This window comes from Pelodiscus sinensis, chromosome 22 (genome assembly GCF_052426305.1).
Source record: "Pelodiscus sinensis isolate ZL-2025 chromosome 22, ASM5242630v1, whole genome shotgun sequence".
Taxonomy (NCBI): Eukaryota; Metazoa; Chordata; order Testudines; family Trionychidae; genus Pelodiscus; species Pelodiscus sinensis.
This window is the reverse complement of record NC_143073.1, coordinates 8,597,544-8,617,734: the sequence shown is the minus strand read 5'-3', so window position 1 is coordinate 8,617,734 and position 20,191 is coordinate 8,597,544. Positions and strand designations below refer to the sequence as shown.

The window sequence follows — 20,191 nt, the reverse complement described above, 5'->3', positions numbered from 1 at the left end:
AAGAAGAGGAAAGAGGAAAAAGCACAGGTGCCCTGGTGGCCATGCCGCTCATAGTAATCATAGCTTACATGCGAGATAGCGTCCATTCAGTGTGGACACTCTCTGTTGAAAAAGCAGATTGGTTTTTTAATGCGCTTTTGCTGTGTGGACACTCTCTTTTGGAAGAAGTTTTTTTGAAAGATCTCTTCCGGGAAAAACTTCTTCTGAAAGAAGTCTGCAATCTAGACATAGCCTCAGAGGTAGGTTTGTTATCTTAAGTGGAAGCTGAGATTCTCAGATTCCCAGGGCTCCAGGAAGTGGGGCTCGAGGGAAAAAAAATCCTAAGACATGTGGTAAAATGATGAGATTTGGCAATGCTGTATTTTGCATTCATTTGAAACGAACTGGAGAGCTGATTGTTTGTAATAATTGAGCTATAAGGAGGTCTATTGGTTTGAAGAGGATTTAATATAGCAGAGTAGTGATAGAAAGTGGTAGAAGTCCATAGGAACAGTTGATGAAATAGAAGGTAGATTCAAAACTCATAAAGGGAATCTTGTTAAGGCATCCTGTGCTGTAACTAGGTATTTTTGCACCCGGGGCAAAATATTAATTATGTGCCCCCTCTCCTTAGGTTAACATGCATCATGCTCTTTACTTTTGCAGCTTATTATTTTTACTTACTGTGTCTTTGCGACCCTGATTATGATGCGTCCAGGGTGAGCGCCATGCTTGCCCCACCCTTGTTACAGCCCTCGAGGGACTGTGGAACTCTTTGCTACATGATGTCATGGAGATCAGGGCCCAGATCTTCCATGGTATTTAGGCATCTAACTTCCACTGATTTTTTTAGAAAAATCTAAGGTACCCATGTATGGAAGGAGATACTCAGAACTCCTGGCATAGGGTGGGAGGGGAGTTGCAGGGAGTCCTTGAAAAGGCAGGAGAGGGGGGGAAAGAAGCTGACTTATAGAAAGATTGTGAGGTGGAATGCAAGGAACCCCTGTAAAAACCTCCTGCATCAGGTTCAGGAAGATAGGGACGGGTTATCCAGTCATTACAGGGAACGTTGCATCTTCCTCGGAAGCAGTTGGTAACTAGTTTAATGAGAGGACCGAATGGATAGTCTCATGCGTCAGTTCTTGTAGTCTGCAGTGTATTGCTGCAGTGCTTGAAAAGGTAGGGAAGGTTGCTTTGCATACGATCTAGAGATGACAGAACCCAACAGAGCAGATGTGGGGTCTTTGGTATGCAAATGCCAGCTGGTTCCTCCGAGTAAGTTTTCAGGTGAACCAGGAAGTTTCTAAAAAGCAATGTTAATATCTGTACAACCAATCCATGGGCCTCGAGCCCAGCTTTTTCAAGGCTCTGCTCTTCTCAAAGCGAGGAGTTGAGTGCTGGGCTCTATTGAAAATCCAGCCCCACTTCTGGGTGCTGAACACTTTAAAATCTGGTCCTGGATGCCTGCCTGGTGTAAATGGGCATCGCTTTCACCTCCTTTGCCAGGCTTTGGCTGTTGTGACCATCTGCTGGAAGGATGTGTGGGAGAGGGTGGCAAGAGGCAGAGCGGGTGTGGTATCCCGTGGGCTTTTTGGTTTCTTTCAGGGCTTTGTTGGAGGAGCAGAGAATATGAGACTGAGGTCACCTGCCTGACTGCATAAACTGGCTTGAGGTTGCCATGGCAACAGATCCTGGCGTCTGGCCCCTTAAGGCCTTGTCCACTCAAGGCTGAAAGATTCTTTGCAGAAATGGTCCTCTCTTGCGAATGCCGATTTAGCTCTAGTTTAGGGATGTAAAAACAGTCAGACAACCATGTGGGTTACACAGTTAAATGGGCTCTGTAGGTCCCACAGACTGCCGGCGGTTCCCAGCCTCACAGACTCCTGGTCCCATGAGCTCTCTGTGGTGGCCAGCCCCTAGTGGCTGCTATCCTGGGGGGCTGCCAGCTTCTGAGAGTTTAACCAGTTAAATTCTTATATTCCTACTCTAGTTAGTGGTGGTGTGAACTAGGAATGCAATAGTGTAAAGCTAAAGCTTTTCGGTTAATGCTATAGACCACACGCATTCCTCCCCTCCCCACTTGCCAGTAAATTTTTGAGCAGGCTGGCCAGCAGCCCGGCTCAGTCCTGGCTTGTGATGAGTCCGGGACCTGCTTACGCTGCAGCTCTGCATTTAAAATGTATTAGGAGTTGGGTGGGCAGGCAGCCCAACTCAGTTCCGGCTCGTGCGCTGGGTCTGTGAGCTCAGGCCACCCCCTAGACAGGGGCTGCTGCTATCCTGCACCACTGTGTCTGTATCAGAGGCAGCAGTACAAGGCAGTAGGCAGCTGGTTCACCAGGGGAGCTGGTTTTTAAACTGAATTCCTTTGTGGTCCCGCTCCCGCTCCCACCTGGCATCCCATACTGCTGTCTCTGATACAGTGGCAGCAGCGTGGAGTGGTAGGGGTCTTCTTGGGAGTGAGGCCGGAGCATGCTGGCTGCCGGCCCCGCCCCCAGGGACTATCGAATAGTCGACTACCCGATAAGAATTCATGAGGTTATTTGTCCGAAATAGCGTTCTGTGCGTGTTAACAGCACGCCCGTTATTTCGAAATGCATTAGAAATAGTGGGCTTCTTATTCCGGCTTCCTGTATACCTTGGGTAGACAGCTCCAGATTTCAAAATGAGCTATGCAATTTGTGTAGCTCAAATTGTGTAGCTTATTTCGAGGTACACACTACTGTGTAGATGTACCCTTGATGTTAATGGTATCTCTCCCAGGAGGAGTTTGGCTCAAAGATTTCATCGGCTTCTCCTTTTCCCTGGCTTGCTAATGGCTAAAGATCCTTTATTACATCTCTACAGCCCACCCAGGCATGGGTCCCCTTCCAGGGGACTAGTGCCTTGCGTGGAATAGGAGCCAACCCCTGGCCCAAAGAGCTTAATAGTTTAAATAGATAAAGAACAGATTATGATAGGGAGTTAAAGCACTGGGAGATTAAGTGACTCACCCAGGAGTCTGGGGGTAGGTCTATGCCACTCTCTGGGGTTTGACAGAAGCATGGATTTGCACCCTTGTACTAGCTCTAATCTACCGATCACGGCTAAAAATAGGACATAGCAGCCTGGGCTAGCCACATGAGGGGCTCAGGTGCTGTCATGTCTTCCCTGCTATTTTTAGCCCTGCTCGCTAGCGTGGGCGTACCAACCCCTGCTGTAATTGTAGCTCTTCTGCTACGAAAGACCTACCCTGTGGACAGAATGAATCCACGTCTCCCGAAGCTTAGTTCAGGGCCTGCGCGACAAAAGCAGCCTTCTGGTTGAAGCCCATGTGTTTTTTTCCTTCATCGCTGTGTCGGTTCCTTTGCTAAGGCTGAAATGATTGATCGCATCCCGGTGGTTTCCATGGCAACGCTCTGGGATGTGTTTTTTAAAAAAATAAAGAACACCAATCCCTCTTTCTCCACTCCACCCCTTATTGGATTACGACTTCACTGAAGGATCAGGCGGCAGGTGAATCTGGGTCACAGGGGGAGGAAACGTGTCCTCCGGTGTCTCTTAAGTAATTCCTAATGCCATCCGGGCTGGCAAGGGGAAGAAAGTTGAGGAGAGAAGGATATTCAGCACATAGACTGTGCTTTCCAAGTATTAGCTAATTTAATCTTTCCCGATGCCCTCGGAGGCAGGGATTATAATGGGCTGCATGTATGCATGTGCATGTATGTGTCTGATTGCCCTGTGTTAGACTGAATCAGAGTGGCTCCACTGTGTGTAATAGGCCCTATACTGTCAACAGCAAATGGGGATCCTCTGTTAGCTCAACCATCACTGCAGGAGGAAGCGAGAGCTTTTCACATGAGTGTTTGGCAGCAGGAAGAAAGCGGCTGGGATGAGGTGGCTGTTCCACACAAGAAGTGGAGGACAGGGGCCAGCACACAGCTCAGAATCAATGCCTGGCTCTCCTGGCTCCCAGCCCAGTGCCCAAATCGCTGGCTCATTCCGAGCCACCGCCCTATGTTAAAAAGAAGGCCATGTAGGGTATTATAGCAAACATGGAAACCTCGCCATGAGAGGGGCCGACTCTCCCAGGTGGTATATGAATGAGAGCTTGTTCGATTCTCTAGGCGTAAGCCTCAGGAAAGAATATACTTAGTAAGTTAAGTATTCCCACCAGAAATCTTGGATCTTACACAAAAGTCTTTATATTGCAAGGCGCGCAATTGGCAGGAGCGACAAAAACACTTTTTTTTTTTTTTTTTTGCCTCTGCAGTTTGTACATTGCAAGTTTTCTCTCATCCCCCAAAATAAACACTTTTTTTTTTCCACACCCCCGGAGCTGCTGTTGCTCATGGCAGGAAGCCCAGACTCCGTAGGAACTCAGAAACACTGCAGCATCCAGACCCTAACTTTGCTCTGGGTTTTCAGTCCTAAGGGGATAAAATGGGAGGGCATTTTATTTCTTTTTTTCTGGAGTTTATGGACTTTCCCACAAGTCAAGATAAGTATATTGCTGGGCCAGTGCAGCAAATTCTTCTGTGAGTTTCCAGCCTCAATTTCCCTGCTCTTTGGTCTCTCTAAAATTCAGGTGCCTCTTATATGTAGATTGTTTTGAAACCAGTTGATACAAGTGGCAGCCTGTGTCTCCTGGCTCATTGGCTTTTGTCTTAGGAGAACACAATGGGGACGTACCATGCGACGTCTTCATTCCTGGTGGACCTGTAAGCCCCTTGAATCAGTTGCATCTCCTTCCCGCTCAGCTTGAGCAAAGCTCAGAGGTGGTAGGTAGAATTTGGTGGAGCTGTCTCCAGGCACCAGGGGAAAATGTCCGATGCAACCTCCTCTTACATGTATATTTCATTAAAAGCCAGAATTGTGTTTCTAGGCTTCATTTTTCCCATCTGCAAGACTGATAGATTTCAAGATTAGAAGGGGTCATTACATCATCTAATCCAGGGGTGGGAAAAAGGGCCTTTGGGGGCCAGATCCGGCCAGCCAAGAGAGAGGACCCGGCCTGTGGAGTCCCTGTGGCCCCCAGGCCAGTCAGGGTTTGGGGGTGAGGAGAGTGCATGAAGTCTCCTCCCATCCTGCCAGGAGCATGCAGCACTTCTAAGCACCGCTTGCTCCTTGCAGGATGGGGGCAGGGTGGGAGGAGACTTCATGCACTCTGCCCTCTCCTCCCCGCAGAGGCCCTGATTGGCCTGGTAGTAGGGGGAGCAGCAGGGCCTCTGCAGGCCAGATTAACTCAATTGGTGGACCAGAGTCTCCTCCCCCTTCCCCAGGCCAATCAGGGGTTGGGGGTGGGGAGGAGCATGTGAAGTCTTCTCCCGCCCTGCCAGGGGCTCAGCACTTAAAGTCAACCGCCAGCTGCTGCTCAGTTGGTGGTTGACTCTAAGCACAGCGCTCCCTTGCAGGGGGGGGGGAGGGAGGTAGGGAACGAAAGACTTCACATGCTCCCCCTCCCCAGGCCCTGATTGACTTGAGAGTAAAGAGGGGGGAGGGCGCAAAGTCTCCTCCCACTGCCGGGGGCATGGGTACCGAGAGGGAACCACCAGCTGTTCAGAACATCTGGCGGTTCTCTCTGAGGAGTGGGGGGGCAAACACTAGATCAATCAGGGTCTGTGAGTGGGGAAGCATGGAAGTGTCCTGACCCCCTCCCCTTCCTCCTGAGGCTCTGTCCCTTCGGCTTGAGGCCTCGCCCCTTCCGGGGTGGCCCGGGGCCATCTCAAAAATTTCTGAAGTGGCCCTGGTCAAAACTATTGCCTACCCAGCCTTGATCTAATCTGATCTCCTGAATAACAGAAGCCACAGAGTATCCCCATTTCCTCTAGGGATGTTTGACAGCATGTAATTGAATAATAGTGTAACTGCATAAAAATGTAGCGGTTACACGGCTATTTGATAGTCCCTGGCAGTGGGGGTGGCAGCCAGTGCTCTCCCGGCCCTACTTTCAGGGAGCTCCTGCCACCCTGCGCTGCTGCCTCTGTATCAGCTCCCTGCGCAGAACGGCTCCTGCTTGCTACCCCGCGCTGCTGCCCGAGTTAATGAGTTTCCTTACATTAGGGATGTTAAATATCGGGTAATTGAATAGTCGATTAACCACGAATTCTTATCGGTTAGTCGACTAGTCTACTAACTAGTCCCAGGGGCTGGGACTGGCAGCCAATGCAGTCTGACCCCACTCCCAAGGAGCCCCTGGCAAGTCCACGCTGCTGTCTCTGTATCAGGGAAGCCCGTTTAAAAACCTCATGGACCAGCTGCCTGTTGCCCTGCACTGCTGCCTCTGATATAGAGGCAGCAGCACAGGGTGCCAGCAGCCCCTGTCCAGGGGAGGGGTAGAGCTCCTGGGTCTGGCACAAGCCAGAACTGAGCTGGGCTGCCTGTTCACCTGGCTCCTAATGCACATTAAATGCAGAGCCGTAGCGGTGGTAGATCCTGGACACGGTGCGAGCCAGGACTGAGCTGGGCTTCTGGCCAGCCTGCTAAAAAATGTACTGGCAAGAGGGAGAGGGGAATGTGTTTAGTCTATTGCATTAACGTATATGCTTTTGCTTATCGATAAATCGACTATACTATTACATCCCTACCTTACATTCAACTCCCTTTTGACATCAAAAGTGACGTATGGGACACTTCCAGCCCACACAGTTAGCCTCATTAGCACCTGGACTACAATCGACAGGTAATTTTTCCCCTCTTATTTTGAGGGTTCCCGCCCTTTTTTCTCCACTCGAGATCATCTCATCTGAGGAAGTGGGTTGTGCCCACGAAATCTCATGATAATTTTTGCCACAGGACCACTCATTATTTAAAAGTTGTTTTTAAAGTTACAGACTAACATGGCTACTCCCTCTGTCCCTTCTGAATGTAACTGAGCCGAGAGTAGCACGGATATGGCTGGAAAAAAGCGGCACTTCACATCATAATGTTTAGCCCATGCTGTAAGACTGGGTGGATCTACTGTTTATTTCCAGACCGGAATGTGTTTGGATTTCTTTGCTCTTTTAATTCCTGGCTTATTTTGCGGGCTATTTGCAGCATTCTTGGGACTGATTCATATTCTTTAAAGTCCAGATAGGTGTTCTCGGCCTTACAATGTTGTTTTTTTGGTCTTCGAACATAATTCAAGAGGCTGTATCTCGGGTATACTGAAGGCCCTCATTATAGTGTAAGGGGATGTCAGAGTGGTGGGTAAATTGCACTTTGGGGCCGCTTTACAGAGCAGTATAAAGGGGTCTTGGTGTGCAACAATGAACTCCTTCATCTGCAATTATCGATCTTGTGTGCAAGCCAATTTTAGCCAAAACTGAGCACAAAGGGATTTAAGAAAATGACCAATTACGACATATGATGCCTTTGTACAAAAGCCCTTTTTTGACCTGTATAAGCTTAGGAAACCCATAAGGCACACTGGATTGGTGTTGTTTCTTAAAGGATGATATTATTTATTATTTGTATTGATCATACTTTCAAAGAGCATTTAGCTAAATGGGAACACCACACCCTTATTCTGGAACAAGAGGGGTCTACACATGGATTTATTGACAAGACAAGGCCCCTTCATACCAAACCTTACAGTTGTCACTGTAATTTACTGACACTTTCAAGTCTCCTCCCAGTGTGAAAGGGATGTAGCATAAATGTGAATCTGGCCCAAAGGGCAGGAGAAAGTATTATTATCATCCCCATTTTACAGAAGGGCAAACTGAGGCACCAGAAGGCAAGCTAGGTCCTGATGCATTCAGTTGTCTTGACTCATGCATCATCTCCTTTGTACTCATGTAGTTCTCTGCTATTCTGATGGGGAGGAGGCCTTTCGTGCTCACTTTGCACTGGTGGAAGGCAGAGGTGAATTGAGCTCGGAGGGCACAAGTAGGGCTGGATTCCCCAAAGAGATTTGTGCCCATTTTGGCCCTAAATAAGGGCCAGATCCACCAAAGAGCGCAGCATTGTGAGCGGTCTTGAAAACCTCGCACCAAAAGTATGTCTCCATTGCAGTGTAAACCTGGATCTGTGGGACCTGGTGTGACCTTCTGATTCAGGTCTGCGGCTTGAGTTGTGTCCACATGGCATAATGACAGGGCTTGGACCTGGAGCACAACATGTCTTAGATTCTGATCCAGCACTCTAGCAGCCTCCTATGCCCTGGATCTCAAGGGCTTGATTATCTGAGTCAGACTGATTTGTGTGTGGACAGAACAGGGCTATTCCGGCTCGAACCCAAACATGTAGACAGATGCTCAGGAACTCGTCCAAGGTCACCTAGGGGGTCTATAGCAGAGCGTAGAATTGCACCTTTGTTCTCTGCAGGGAGAGAATCCCAGGAACATGAAAGGCAAAGCTCTCTATTGTGAATGCAGCTGGGGGAGGATGAGCTGGCTCATCCCAGTTCCTGATGCAGACTTTGTGCTGCAGCTGGGATTGATGGCAAGAGTGGCATAAAACATCACAGAGGTGACCTGAGGAGGGCAGGAATGAATGAGGCTGGTCAGAACGAAGGGCGCAGGGTTGGAAGGCACTGCCTGGGTTTCTGCTGTCACAAGGCAGACTGCTCATATATTCTCATTCCTAAATTAATCCCACAGCGTCTTCCAGTGAGTTAGGTTGTTGGCCTCCCTGGTGCTCTAGAACCTTCCATCTCTGCTATTTAGAAACCTGCTCCTGTCTTTCCCTGCTGCAGGACGGGTAAAGAAGGCCTGATTTTTTTCTCTCTTCTTGAGCTTTATTATTATGCATTTGCATGATGCTAGCACCTAGAGGCCTTGGAAGATGTCAGGTCTCCTTTATAAGAGACTCCTGTCCCTGTCTTTATGCCAGGGGTGGACAATCATTTTTGACCGGGGGCAATTTCAGAAATTTTTAAAGTGGCCCCGGGCTTCTGTGAAAAGGGCGGGGCGAGGACACTTCCGTGCTTCCCCACCCACAGACTCTGATTGATCTGGGGGGTGGGGGAGCATGCCAAGTCTTTGACCCCCTCCCCCCCCCCGAGAGAACCACAAGATGTTCTGAACAGCTGGCAGTTCCCTCAAGGTACCCGTACCCCTGGCAGTGGGAGGAGACTTCACGCACTCCTCTTTGCCCCCAGACCAATCAGGGCTTGGGGTCGGGGGGAATGCACGAAGTCTCCTCCCACTTTGCCAGGAGCGTGCGGTGCTTCTAAGTGATGCGCACTCCTTGCAGGGCAGGGGCAGGGCGGGAGGAGACTTCGCACTTCCTTCTGCCCCCAGGCTCTGATTGGCCAGGGGGTGGGATGCGGGGGAAGTAGGCAGGGCCTCCGCAGGCTGGATCAACTCTTGCCCAACCCTGCCTTACGCTCTAATGACTTCAACAGATAAAGATGGGGCACTAAGCATCAGTGAGATTAAGCGATTTCCCTCCCCCCCCCCCCCAGGTGATGCAGGAAGTCTGGGAATTGGACGGAGATGTTGTTGGTTCCCCTTTGAAAAAATCAGATTCCAGTGATACATGGAAATGTGGGATCTAACCCTGGACCAGAAACAGAGGCTTTTGTGGTCTCTCTGACCCCCTGGGCTTGGTTCTGTGACTCCAGCAGCACAAGGTTCATGGGCGTTCGATGCAGAGCTAGGTCCTTTTCCTGCCCAATGGTGGCCCACACAGTGGATCTCTGGAGCTGAGGGTGGACTTTGTTAATCCAAGCTGGACTTTGTCCCTCACTATGGTGGGTTACTGCGTATCACCAATACTGAGGGGAAGAGCCCATGGGGGATCTGTGCGGCTGTGATCAGTGTAGGTAGCGAGAGGTCCGTGGATTGGGAAGAGCAGAGAGGGGCTGCCGATCCGGCTTGCTTTGTAAGGTTAGGACCGTGGTTCTTAACCTGGGGTGCACGCACCCCGTGGGGGTGTGAGATGCCCTTTCTGGGGGTGCGAGACATGCCAGATTTTTATGATATATCTTAGGTTTACAGAACTGACCCACTTCAACGATTTTTAATAAGGGGCGCGAGAACATATTTTGAGCACCAAAGGGGTGCATGCTGCAGTAAGGCTAAGAACCACTGGGTTAGGGCTTTGCTTTGTATATTACCGCATTCTGCTTGTGAGGACATTCCCAGTGCAGTGGCGGGTGTGTTCCGCCTTCCTGCCCCAAAGAAATAAATCAGGAAAACCTGTGCACGATCGGTGTTTGGCCGAGGCAGAATCACAGACTTGGGGCGTGGGGCCCTTACTTCCCTAAGGATACATGAGGTCCCCAAAAGTGGTGGGATGGAGGGGGAGCAGGGGCCCTGCTTCCCTCTGGTGGCTAATGCAGCCTAGTGAATTGGGTATAGCAACAGGCAAGTAGCTTTTGTCGTGGGGATTTTAATAGGGAATCTGAGTCCAAGGCAGGGTTCTGGCTGGAATTCAGTCCTCCCTCTCTTCGTAAGAGCTATACTGAAATGAGATTTAGGTCCTGGCAACTCTAGTCCAAATGTCTGATTGATTAATGGGATTGAATCTTAAATTCTTTGATTTAATTTCGCATCTGGTTTTCTCAAGGGTTGGTTTTGTTGTGTGTGTTTTGGGACGCTCCATTCTGAGATCTGATGAGATAAGGCAAAGATGCCCATGGAACAAAAAATTCTTCCCCGATAATTATTTATACCTCCATGTGCGTCACGGGTAAACATCTGGATCTTCTCCAAACATCTTAATTTGAATTGTTGTAAAGTCTCTTGCATGGATGTTTTCAAATTCCCTCCCATTCCTGCCCCCTACCCAGCTGCACTGGAACAATTTGTATGGGATTTGTGAGGGTGGTAAACCCCATATAAGATGGAAACCACGTGCTCTCTCCCCTCTCCCCTCTCCCCCCCCCCCCCAGCCTTCCTTGGATTGCATTTGTTATTTACAACTTTGCTGAAATGGGGGATAGAATATTATTGAAAGGAGTCTAAGGCAACTGATCATAACCTATCTCCTGTGTGGCCAATTCCTTCTTGTGATTCTGGAGATGTTTGGTGACAATGGGAGAAGCTCTGGCTTGTGTTTTCTAAAATAAATAGATACATTTAAAAGCGTTCTAACACGTGGTGGCAGAGAAAAGCTTAGAACCATCACCCCAACAAGCTCTAATGCCAGCAGGCTAATAAAGAACACCCCCAAATCTTATTTTAAAATCTCATGATTTTTAAGCCAACCTCGTGATTTTGGGGATCCAGACCTAGGATTTTGGAGTATTTGTGCTTGGCTCCTTTTGGGCAGGGATTGCCTTTTCTTCTGCATTGACACTGCACCTTGTTGGTCCATGACGAGGGCTCCTAAGTGCTATGGGAATACAAATAAATATTAACATCTCCTACTGAATATTAATACCTCCCTGCTCGTGCTGAATTTCTGCCAGGGCTGAGATCCGGCATCAGTAGGCTTGGCAGTTCGTAGTCCCAGCACTGCTGTGCTTGGTGCCTGAGTTATGGATATAAAAACATTGCGTATGGCCCAGGACCTCTTTCATTACCAATTTAAGCACTGGTTGCCCTGGTAACGTAATGGTCTCAGGTAGACAAGCCCTTTTGTCGGGGTGGGCAATAAAATGGCAGCCGTTTGCTGGGGCTAGCCACTGGTGGGCTGCTGCTGCTATATTTACCTGCACCTCCGCAGGTGCTCGCAGCTCCCAATGGCCAGGAATGGCGATCTGCGGCCAACTGGAGCCCCCAGCAGTTGGCGCCAGGGTGACTGGCCTAATCACCTGCCCCTAAGGCTGGCCTTACTTTGCTCTATCCTGGCTCCAAGGCCGTCGTTAGGGCTTATGGGGCCTTACGCAGTACTAGTAAACCGGTGCCCAGTGGCAGTCCTTGGGTGGCACTTTTTTAGAGATGTGGTTTTATAATCTTCAGCAGCACATGAATGAAATATTTTTAAAGCAGGTTTCAAACTAAGGTCCTGAGGACCAGTGAGGGGCAACCGAGGCGAGCGAGTGGGCCGCATGCGTGGCCCTTTTCCATCTCCCCGGGCCCCCAAAGTGTTGTAACCAAGACAGTCTCCCAGGAGAGGGTCGTTTTGCTCGCTGCGCTTGCGTGCCTAGAATTGGCAGGGTTTGCCGACTGAACCGTAGCTGCGCTGTGATTGGATGCAGAGGGAGCACATGACTCTCACATACAATGTTGTGTGCAGTCAGCCTGCACCTCACTTCACGTGCGTTGTTTTACTTGTGCATCACTTTAGTAACACCGGAAGGAAAAAATCTGGACGAATCTGGCAACCCTGTGTACGGGTAATGATAAACAAATTGTCTCATGGACTATACTCAGAACCCTGATGGGCCGCTGGTTGCCCACTACTGTTGTAGACGAACATGGTTTGTCTCATCCTTGCCCCTCACCCCCACCCTCTGTTCTAACACCTGATTTGTCAGTACATCATTTGTTGACTTTCTTCATTGTATTCCTTTGTTATATATGGTCATGCCAGTTCCCTTTCAGAATATGATCTGAGGAAGTGGGTCTGCCCCACGAAAGCTCATCACCTAATGAACTATCTTGTTGGGCTTAAAAGTGCTACATATTTTTTTCCTTTTGTTTTATGGTAATTACAGAAACTGACTGTGTTTACCTGGGGTTGACAAATGCCTGTAAATGGCTTCATTACCACGCGAATGGGTCTTTCACAGGTTCAGTGTTCTGCTAATAGCTCTGGCAGGCTTTGTTACTTTTAACTAGATTCTCTCTGGAGGAAGCAGAGCCACAGAAGAGGTATAGGAAAAGCAGGTGGGTGGACATTAAGATTTAGTGGTGCCCCAAATTTTCAGGTACCCTACACAACTGTGTATTCTGACTAAGGATGGTCCTGCCTGACTCTTGGCAGAGTAACTACATAAGACCCAGAACCCATGCTTCCCTAGAAGGCCCCAGCCCTGCAAACAGAAATAGGACCCTCCCCCCAACTAATTTCAGGGGACAGCTTGTAATGTTAACACAGATTTTAATACATCAGTTGGCTCAGTTGCACTTCAGATTGTTTTTCCCTGCCGGGGGGAGGATGTGTAATCTAAAGCAGGTGTCTCTGTGTCTAAATGAGTCATGTACACACAGGGGGCCAGAAGATGTAAGGTACACCCGCTTAAAGGCCTGGTGACCAATCACCGATTGTCTGATTTTTTTCTGAGTGTCAAATGCTGGCTGCTGCTTTAGATTTGGATTGCTGCTAAACTGGAAAGAATATTTAAAATGTGAGAGGCGGGGTGGCCACGGCACCGGCGTGGGAGTCCGGACACCTGGGTTCTATTCATGGCTCTACTGTGTGATCTTGGGCAATTTATTTCACCTGAAGTGCTTTGGGACAAACATGGAGTCTGATTCTTAGGTTTGTCCTAAAGTGGTGTCCGCGCTAGGAGGAAAGGTGCCTTTTTGACCCGCGTGAAGATACCAGATGTTAAGATCCTAGTGAAGTCATGACAGATGTCATTTTAAACTGCATTAGTTCAGGAAAAACCCTGATAGTGAAGCCTTGGATTAGCTAATGTCTTAAAACTGCCTTGTCTTCACTAGGATTTTAATCGAGGTTAGTTTAACATGAGTTGGAAACACACCTTTTTTTCCTTTTTGAAGGCAAGGAAATTCCCTTTACTCCACTAATGGGGCTTTTAAAAGGGTGCCCATTACATTCACACTGACTTTTGTCCAGCCGGGACAGGGCAGATGAGAATTCCATGCCCTTAGCCAGCTCAGTGTTTTTCCATTTTACTGCAATGAAGTCTGCTGGAGACGGCGAAGATGGTCAGCTGCTGCTTAGTCAATCCCATACTCAGTCCAGCCGACCACTCAGTGTGCCAACTTAGAGTTCGCTGGGGAAGTGATGAGAGTGACATGTTCTTGGGCAGAACACAGATGGAAAACAAATGCAAGATCCCAAGGGAAGAGATGTAGGAAAGTTCTAAAAGCTTATGAGGGTGAAGGGGGTCTGAGTGTGATTGTCTTTTATGCCAACTCCCTTTTACGCTGTCCTGCCACCTGAAAGTGAGTCTAATTGGCAAGGAAGCAAAAATGGTCCTTAATGTATCTGCCTACTTCTTCAGATGACCGGAGTGTTGGGTGTATGATACCATCTACATGTTTTGTTAGTCTATAAAGTGCTACCAGACTATTTGTTGTTTTTTTTTCATTTAACTGTACAGGCTAACTCAGCTACCCCCTGAAGCTTCTTAATGTATCTGACAGTCAGGCCCAGCATAATTATGCGATGCAGTATCTAAAGGGGACCTGGAAAGCTAAATAAATTGCTGTATTCATGTTACTGATAAATTATTGAAAATAAACTTTTCACTTGAGATATATAAAGGTGCTATTGGAGTCTTTATCCCTGTTTCACAGATGGGTAAACTGAGGCACGGGGGGATGACTTCCCCAAGGTCAACCAACAGGCCAGTGGCAGAGCCAAAAATAGCATCCGGGGACCTCATTTTCACTATTGCCACTCTCGGCCATCGAAAAACCATGATTCCCGCCCCGAAAAATCATGCCATTGGGATTAAAAATCTGGAGATATAAATAGCAAATGTAGGGTGCTTTTCATTTGCCTTCTGACTACAAACCCTGTAGGGGGACAGATTTTCAAGCTTTTCTCCATGATCTTGAGAGAAACTTTTTTTTTTAATAAAGGGAAGCTGAAATTCCCATATGATCTCATGACTCCAGAAGCTGGGAGCGTCAAGAAAAATGCTATCTCTGGCATGATTCCCAGGAAAATCACGAGAGCTAGCAGCAATGACTCTTCCTTCACCCTGCAGCAAGTCAGACCATTTATGCCAGCAGAGAACTGGTGTAAACCGCTGTTCTGAATTCATGCATGCAGAGGCTGCTTGATATGACACCGGCAGACAGCGTAAAGGGAATCTTAAAGGGAGTCCTGTTGTAATTTACACCCAATTTCATGCTGCTAGAGCAGTGTACAACGGGCTTGGTGTAAACAAGAATCAGGCCTTTCACCTGGTGCTGAGAAACTCTTGGAATTCCCTTTTTCTTGCAGCTTTTTGTGCCGAGGGAGCATGCAACTTTTAAACCTTGTCCTTACCTTGCATAGCTGCCCACACGTGTGCTGCTCAGCTTCCCAGCTCAGAGAGGGCAGCGCCTTTCAAATGCATCTCTTGTCTTTTCCTATTCCTATAATTAACATTGGCTCCCTGCCACCGTATACTGTACAATCCTGGAAAGAAGTCACGGCCTCTTTTGAAATTCCTGGGAACGGAGCTACTTTCACAGCTGGGCAAGCTGTGGAATTTTCAATGTGATAAGAAAATGGGGCAAATGCAGCTCGCTTCCTAAAATAACTTAAGGGGGGGGAGCATATAAGGCATCTGGATGTTCCCCCATCTTACATTGCTTGAAGGAACAAAATGATCCTCTTAAGTAACATAGCACAGCTGGGCCTACAAAGAAGCTGAAATTCCCAGCCGCCTTCAGCTTGTTGCGAGGTATCTGTACAAACCCAGAATGCCAAAGGAGGGAGTGGGTGCATGCAATGCGAGGGGTGTGTAAATTTCAGTATAAATGTCACACCCTAATGTGAATTATTTATTGTTTATTGCATGGTTGTTATTGTTTCCTTCCCCCCTCCCCTCTGTCTCCCTCCTTTTAGGGCTTGTCCAGAGGTAGGGAAATTTGCAGTGGTGTAACTATAGCTGCATAGTTCCTGGGCTACAAATGGCTAGAGACAGATTCTTATTTACAGCAAAAGCGACTTTGCACTGTCAAGCATAAAAGGCCTTAAAGGAAATGTAAATTTCATTGATTCAGTAGCATTTAACACTGGCTTGGCACTGGTGTAAATAACAGGGCGGTGGAGAGTCAGTTATTCATGCATGTACGGGTTAGAGTCTCATTTGAGCTAAGGTCTCTGTGTATCTCTTTCAAAGCAGTGGGGCCTAGTAGCTAGAGCACTAGACTGCGACTCAGGAGGTTGCTGGGCAAAACGCGTCCCTGCTCTGTGCCTCAGTTTCCACATCTGTAAAATAGGCACTGTAAAATAGGCTTTTGCAAAGTGCTTTCAGATCTCCTACTCGGTATCAGCATAAGTTGTTTTATTATTGTAGTCAAATGAATTGTAGAATCGTAGGACTGGAGGGGACCTCAAGCTGAAATTTAAGTCCAGAGTTGTGTCCTAGAGCTTTAGTGTAGCAGATGCTCAGACTAAGTAAAAATAATTAAAATCTATAGAATGATGGCCGGCAGTCTTCCCTGTAAACTGTACGCTTGTGCAGCCACTCAGGAGGGATTCAGATGCTGCTCAGCTGATTAGCAGAGCACCCACGGATAGATTTTGTGTTTCTACTAGTGGTGCACGTTCGCACATGCCTTAGTGCACAAACAATTTATTCTGCACATGGATGAAAACAATGCTCATGTGGATGGAAAAGATTAGAGAGAACATTGGTGATGTGGTTAAGGTCCAATTCGTAGTTTTAAATAAAAATGTACTGTTCTGAGTCTCATTTACATTAAAGCCTTTCAGCCCAGCTTTGAAAGGGTGAAGTTTGCACACATTTTAAGGCCTCTTTATACAGTCAGGGTCATACAAAGGGGCTTTAATCCTTATCCACAGGAGAAAGCTGTGCTGATTTGACTTAATATGATTTTTAAACTGATTTAGCTGAACTAGTGCAAATGTTCGTGTGGATGCACTCATTTTGGTTTAGATGACATTGGTCAGGAATTGAATTGAGCTAAACCAAAAGAAGAGCCACTCTGTTACTGAAATAGGAGCTTCCAGACAGGCATTTGAACCAGTTTAATTAAAGTGGTTTAAAATCACACCGTGAATTAAACTGGTACAGCTTTCTGATGTAAACAAGGCCTGTCGACACAGCCTTGTTGCTAAAAGCTATATAGTGTAGACAAAGCCTTCAACTCTAAATATCCAGCCGCTCTGATGGCAAAGAGAGACAAAATTCTGGTCTTTTGATGAAACACAGACTTTGGACTGAGCCAGGCCTGCAGTGACACAACCTGTAAGCCCTTTTTGTCCCATGGCGGATGCAGTTAAGAAATGAGATTGCTCTTCACTAATCACGTCTCCTGTCTCTGCCCAATCAGACATTCAAAGCGAAAGTTTATTTTTAAAATATAAATTCCCCCCCCACACACACACTGAGAATTTCCCAGATTAAGAGTTTTTGATCATTTTGATTTTTTTTTAATAGTACAATAATTCTAAGAAAAATGTGTGATACGTACAATGCAACAGAAAAAGACAGGAATAAACAGTATTACCTTGATTCTCCTCGCCTGACCATTCAGGATTTGGGACTCCCCAAAATCATGATTATTTGCTTTCTGGTTTCCGAGCCTTTGTGGTTCATGTTTTAGGGTTAGGGCTGGATTCTGCCTTTTTTGAATGAAAGATGACGTGACTACCTAATCACATGCGTCCAGGAACTGGGCCCTTAAGAAAAAAAACAGCAAGGGTGAAGTCCATGGTAGTTTTGTCAGTTTTATTGCCTATCCAGAGACTCTTTATAAAACTGTACAAGTTGGCTAATTTGTAGCAACATTGTCATCACTTGTGATACTAATCAATCTCATGATATTTGGTGATTGCTTTCTGACACCTACAGCAAGGTATCAAACACAAGGCAGAGGACTGGAGTCTAGGCTTAAGTAAGGCCTGCGGGCCAAGGTATCTGGATTCACATCAAAAGCTATGAATGGGATACATCCTGCCCGCTTCATTAATATGGGTCCTACAATTGACAGGGTACTATTTTTGCTGTTATATATATATCTTGGATTGTGTTATTTCCACTCCAACTCATCTGATGAAAGCTTTTGATCCTATATATATATATATGTCTCTAAGAGTACGTCTACACAGCAGCGTTATTTCGGAATAGCCGACATTATTCCGAAATAACATACTTCACGTCTACACTGCAAGCCTTTATTTCAAAATAATGTCGAGCTAGAGGACTTCTTACTCCGACTCCTGTAACCATCATTTCACGAGGAATAAGGGGTGCCAAAAGCCAAATTAAGCTATTTTGACTTCAGCTATGCAATTGACGTAGCTGAAGTTGCGTAGCTTAATTCGACTTCAGCCCTGCTGTGTAGACATATGTAAGGTGCCACAAGACTACTCATTGTTTTTAAAGTTACAGACTAATACGGCGACCTCTCTGAGATTTCTTAACATCCAGAGTTAAAATAGTTCCTACAGTCTTAAAGTTTAGAAGACATATTAAACTTCTTTCTTCTGCTCTTCATCTTGTTTAGATATGAAATTTAATCCAGAATGATTGAAAGGGAATTAACTATTCCTTATTAGCTCTCTGTGTGGACGTGGCTTACTCCAAAATAAGACTGCCTTCTTTCGAATTAGTTTAATCCACTTTGGAAATGAATTAGATTAATTTAGTATAAGGTATTCTTACTCTGGAACGAGAGCACCCATACAAGGTGTTAATCAGAAATAGCAGTTCTGCCTTAAAATGTGCACCCTACCTTAATCTGAATTCAAGTAGTCAAACTCATAACCATAAAATCGTATTTTCCTCTCTAGAGGAAGTCAACTATATAGAGCTACTACGGCAGTTAGACAAGTCCATTATGCTATCAGGTCAATTTTTAGGCTCAGCAACTTTTTTAAAAGGCCCTTTGATGGCACGAATATTGCAGTGTTTCTTTTCCATTCCGGACTTTCTACAATTACTCTCCTTTCTGATCTGAATTATCCTTACTAGGATGTATCTACACAAGGAGCTATTTTGGAATAGCACTTCCTGATGGGCTCTCTTCTTCCAGAATAAGTCGTCATAGCCCTGTTGGGTGCTGTGATGTTCCTCGCATGTGCAGCCGCAGAAGTCCTGGCCCTGTTGTTCACAAGCCTCAAGGTTGATTTTTGGTTGTTTTGAGGCTGCTGTCTACTCTGGCTGGAAGGCCAGGCAGGCTCCTCCCCTGCTTGCTTGTGCTTCCTGGATCCTGGCAGTCATGAATCAAACTGATTCCGATCAGAGAGGTCTCTGCTGGAGGTCAGCCCATGAAGGGCTTTCACATGATTTCTGGGAGAGGTTTCCCAGTAGGGCTATGGCGTGGAATGGGCCTACCACTACTCTTTAAAAATACCCTGGGCTTCAAGACCCCGTGACCTCTAGGCTTAGCTCCCACGGAAGCATGAAAAGCACCTTCTATTCTTAACAGGCAGAGTCCTGCGGTCCTACTCAGGAAAATCTCCCTGGGAGCTGACGACAGTGTTGTTTGCACAAGCGCTTTGTGCAGGGGTGGGCAATAATTTTTAAAAGGAGCCCACTTCAGAAATTTCTGAAGTGGCCGGGCCTCGGGCGGAAGGGGCAGGGCCAGCAGACTTCTTGTGCTCCCCCCCACTCCAGACCCTGATTGGCCTGTGGGTGGGGAAATGCATGAATTCCCCCCCCCCCCCCTTCCACACAGCACCTAGAGAGAATCGCCAGCTGTTTTAGGTTCCCTTTAGGTGCGTCAACGGGAGGAGACCTCGCGCACACCCCCTGCTCCCAGGCCAGTCAGGGCCTGGGGGCAGGGGAGCGCATGAAGTCTTTCGCCCCGTGCCGTTGCCCTGCCAGGGTGCGTGACTGCTAGAGAGAAATGCTGTCTGTTTTAAAACAGCTGGTGTTTCTCTCTAGCTGCTGCGTGCCCTTGGCTGGGGAGAGGAGACTTCGTGCGCTCCCCTATCTCCGAGTCTGGATTGGCCTGGGAGCGGGGGAACAGCAGCGTGGCCGTGGACCAGCTCCACCGGCTTGGCGGGCCGGATCCGGCCCATGGAGGCTCTTTTGGCCACCCCGGCTTCGTGTGATGCGGCTAATATTGTATATCTGGAGGCCCCAATCAAGATTCATAGTGTGCCAGGCTAGATGGGTCCACTCTGATTTATTTAGTCTGACATTGATTTCACTGCATGTGCACAAACTGATTTTTGTGGAGGATCACTGAAATTTACAGCCAGGCCAAATAAGAAGAATTCTGCTTAGCAACTGATTAGAGTCTGATTTAAGGAGATTTACTTTTTATCTTTTCACTTGAGATGTTGACAGTGTGTGTGTTTAACGATGATGAAGCTGTAATTCATTGACTCTCAGTATTGGCAGTCTCTAAACAGTTCTTGTCTGAATCCCTCCTCCTCCCAGCCCCCCTTTATCTTCCTGCAAGTTTGGAAATTGGAACAGAGAAAGACTGGGGGAAAAAATGCTTAAACATGAACATCGAGAATACCTGTTGAAATTGTAAACATGTAAAGACTGAATTTTGCCAAGCCTAGCTTTAGTGCGTACAGTCCCTGC

At 47.3% G+C, this 20,191-nt stretch overlaps 1 protein-coding gene across 11 annotated transcripts in view; it reads left to right on the top strand.

Annotated features, from left to right (window-relative positions):
• Positions 1–20,191, top strand: part of MEF2D (myocyte enhancer factor 2D) — a 224,709-nt gene that overhangs the window by 20,647 nt on the left and 183,871 nt on the right. The gene's annotated exons all lie outside the window — the stretch shown is intronic.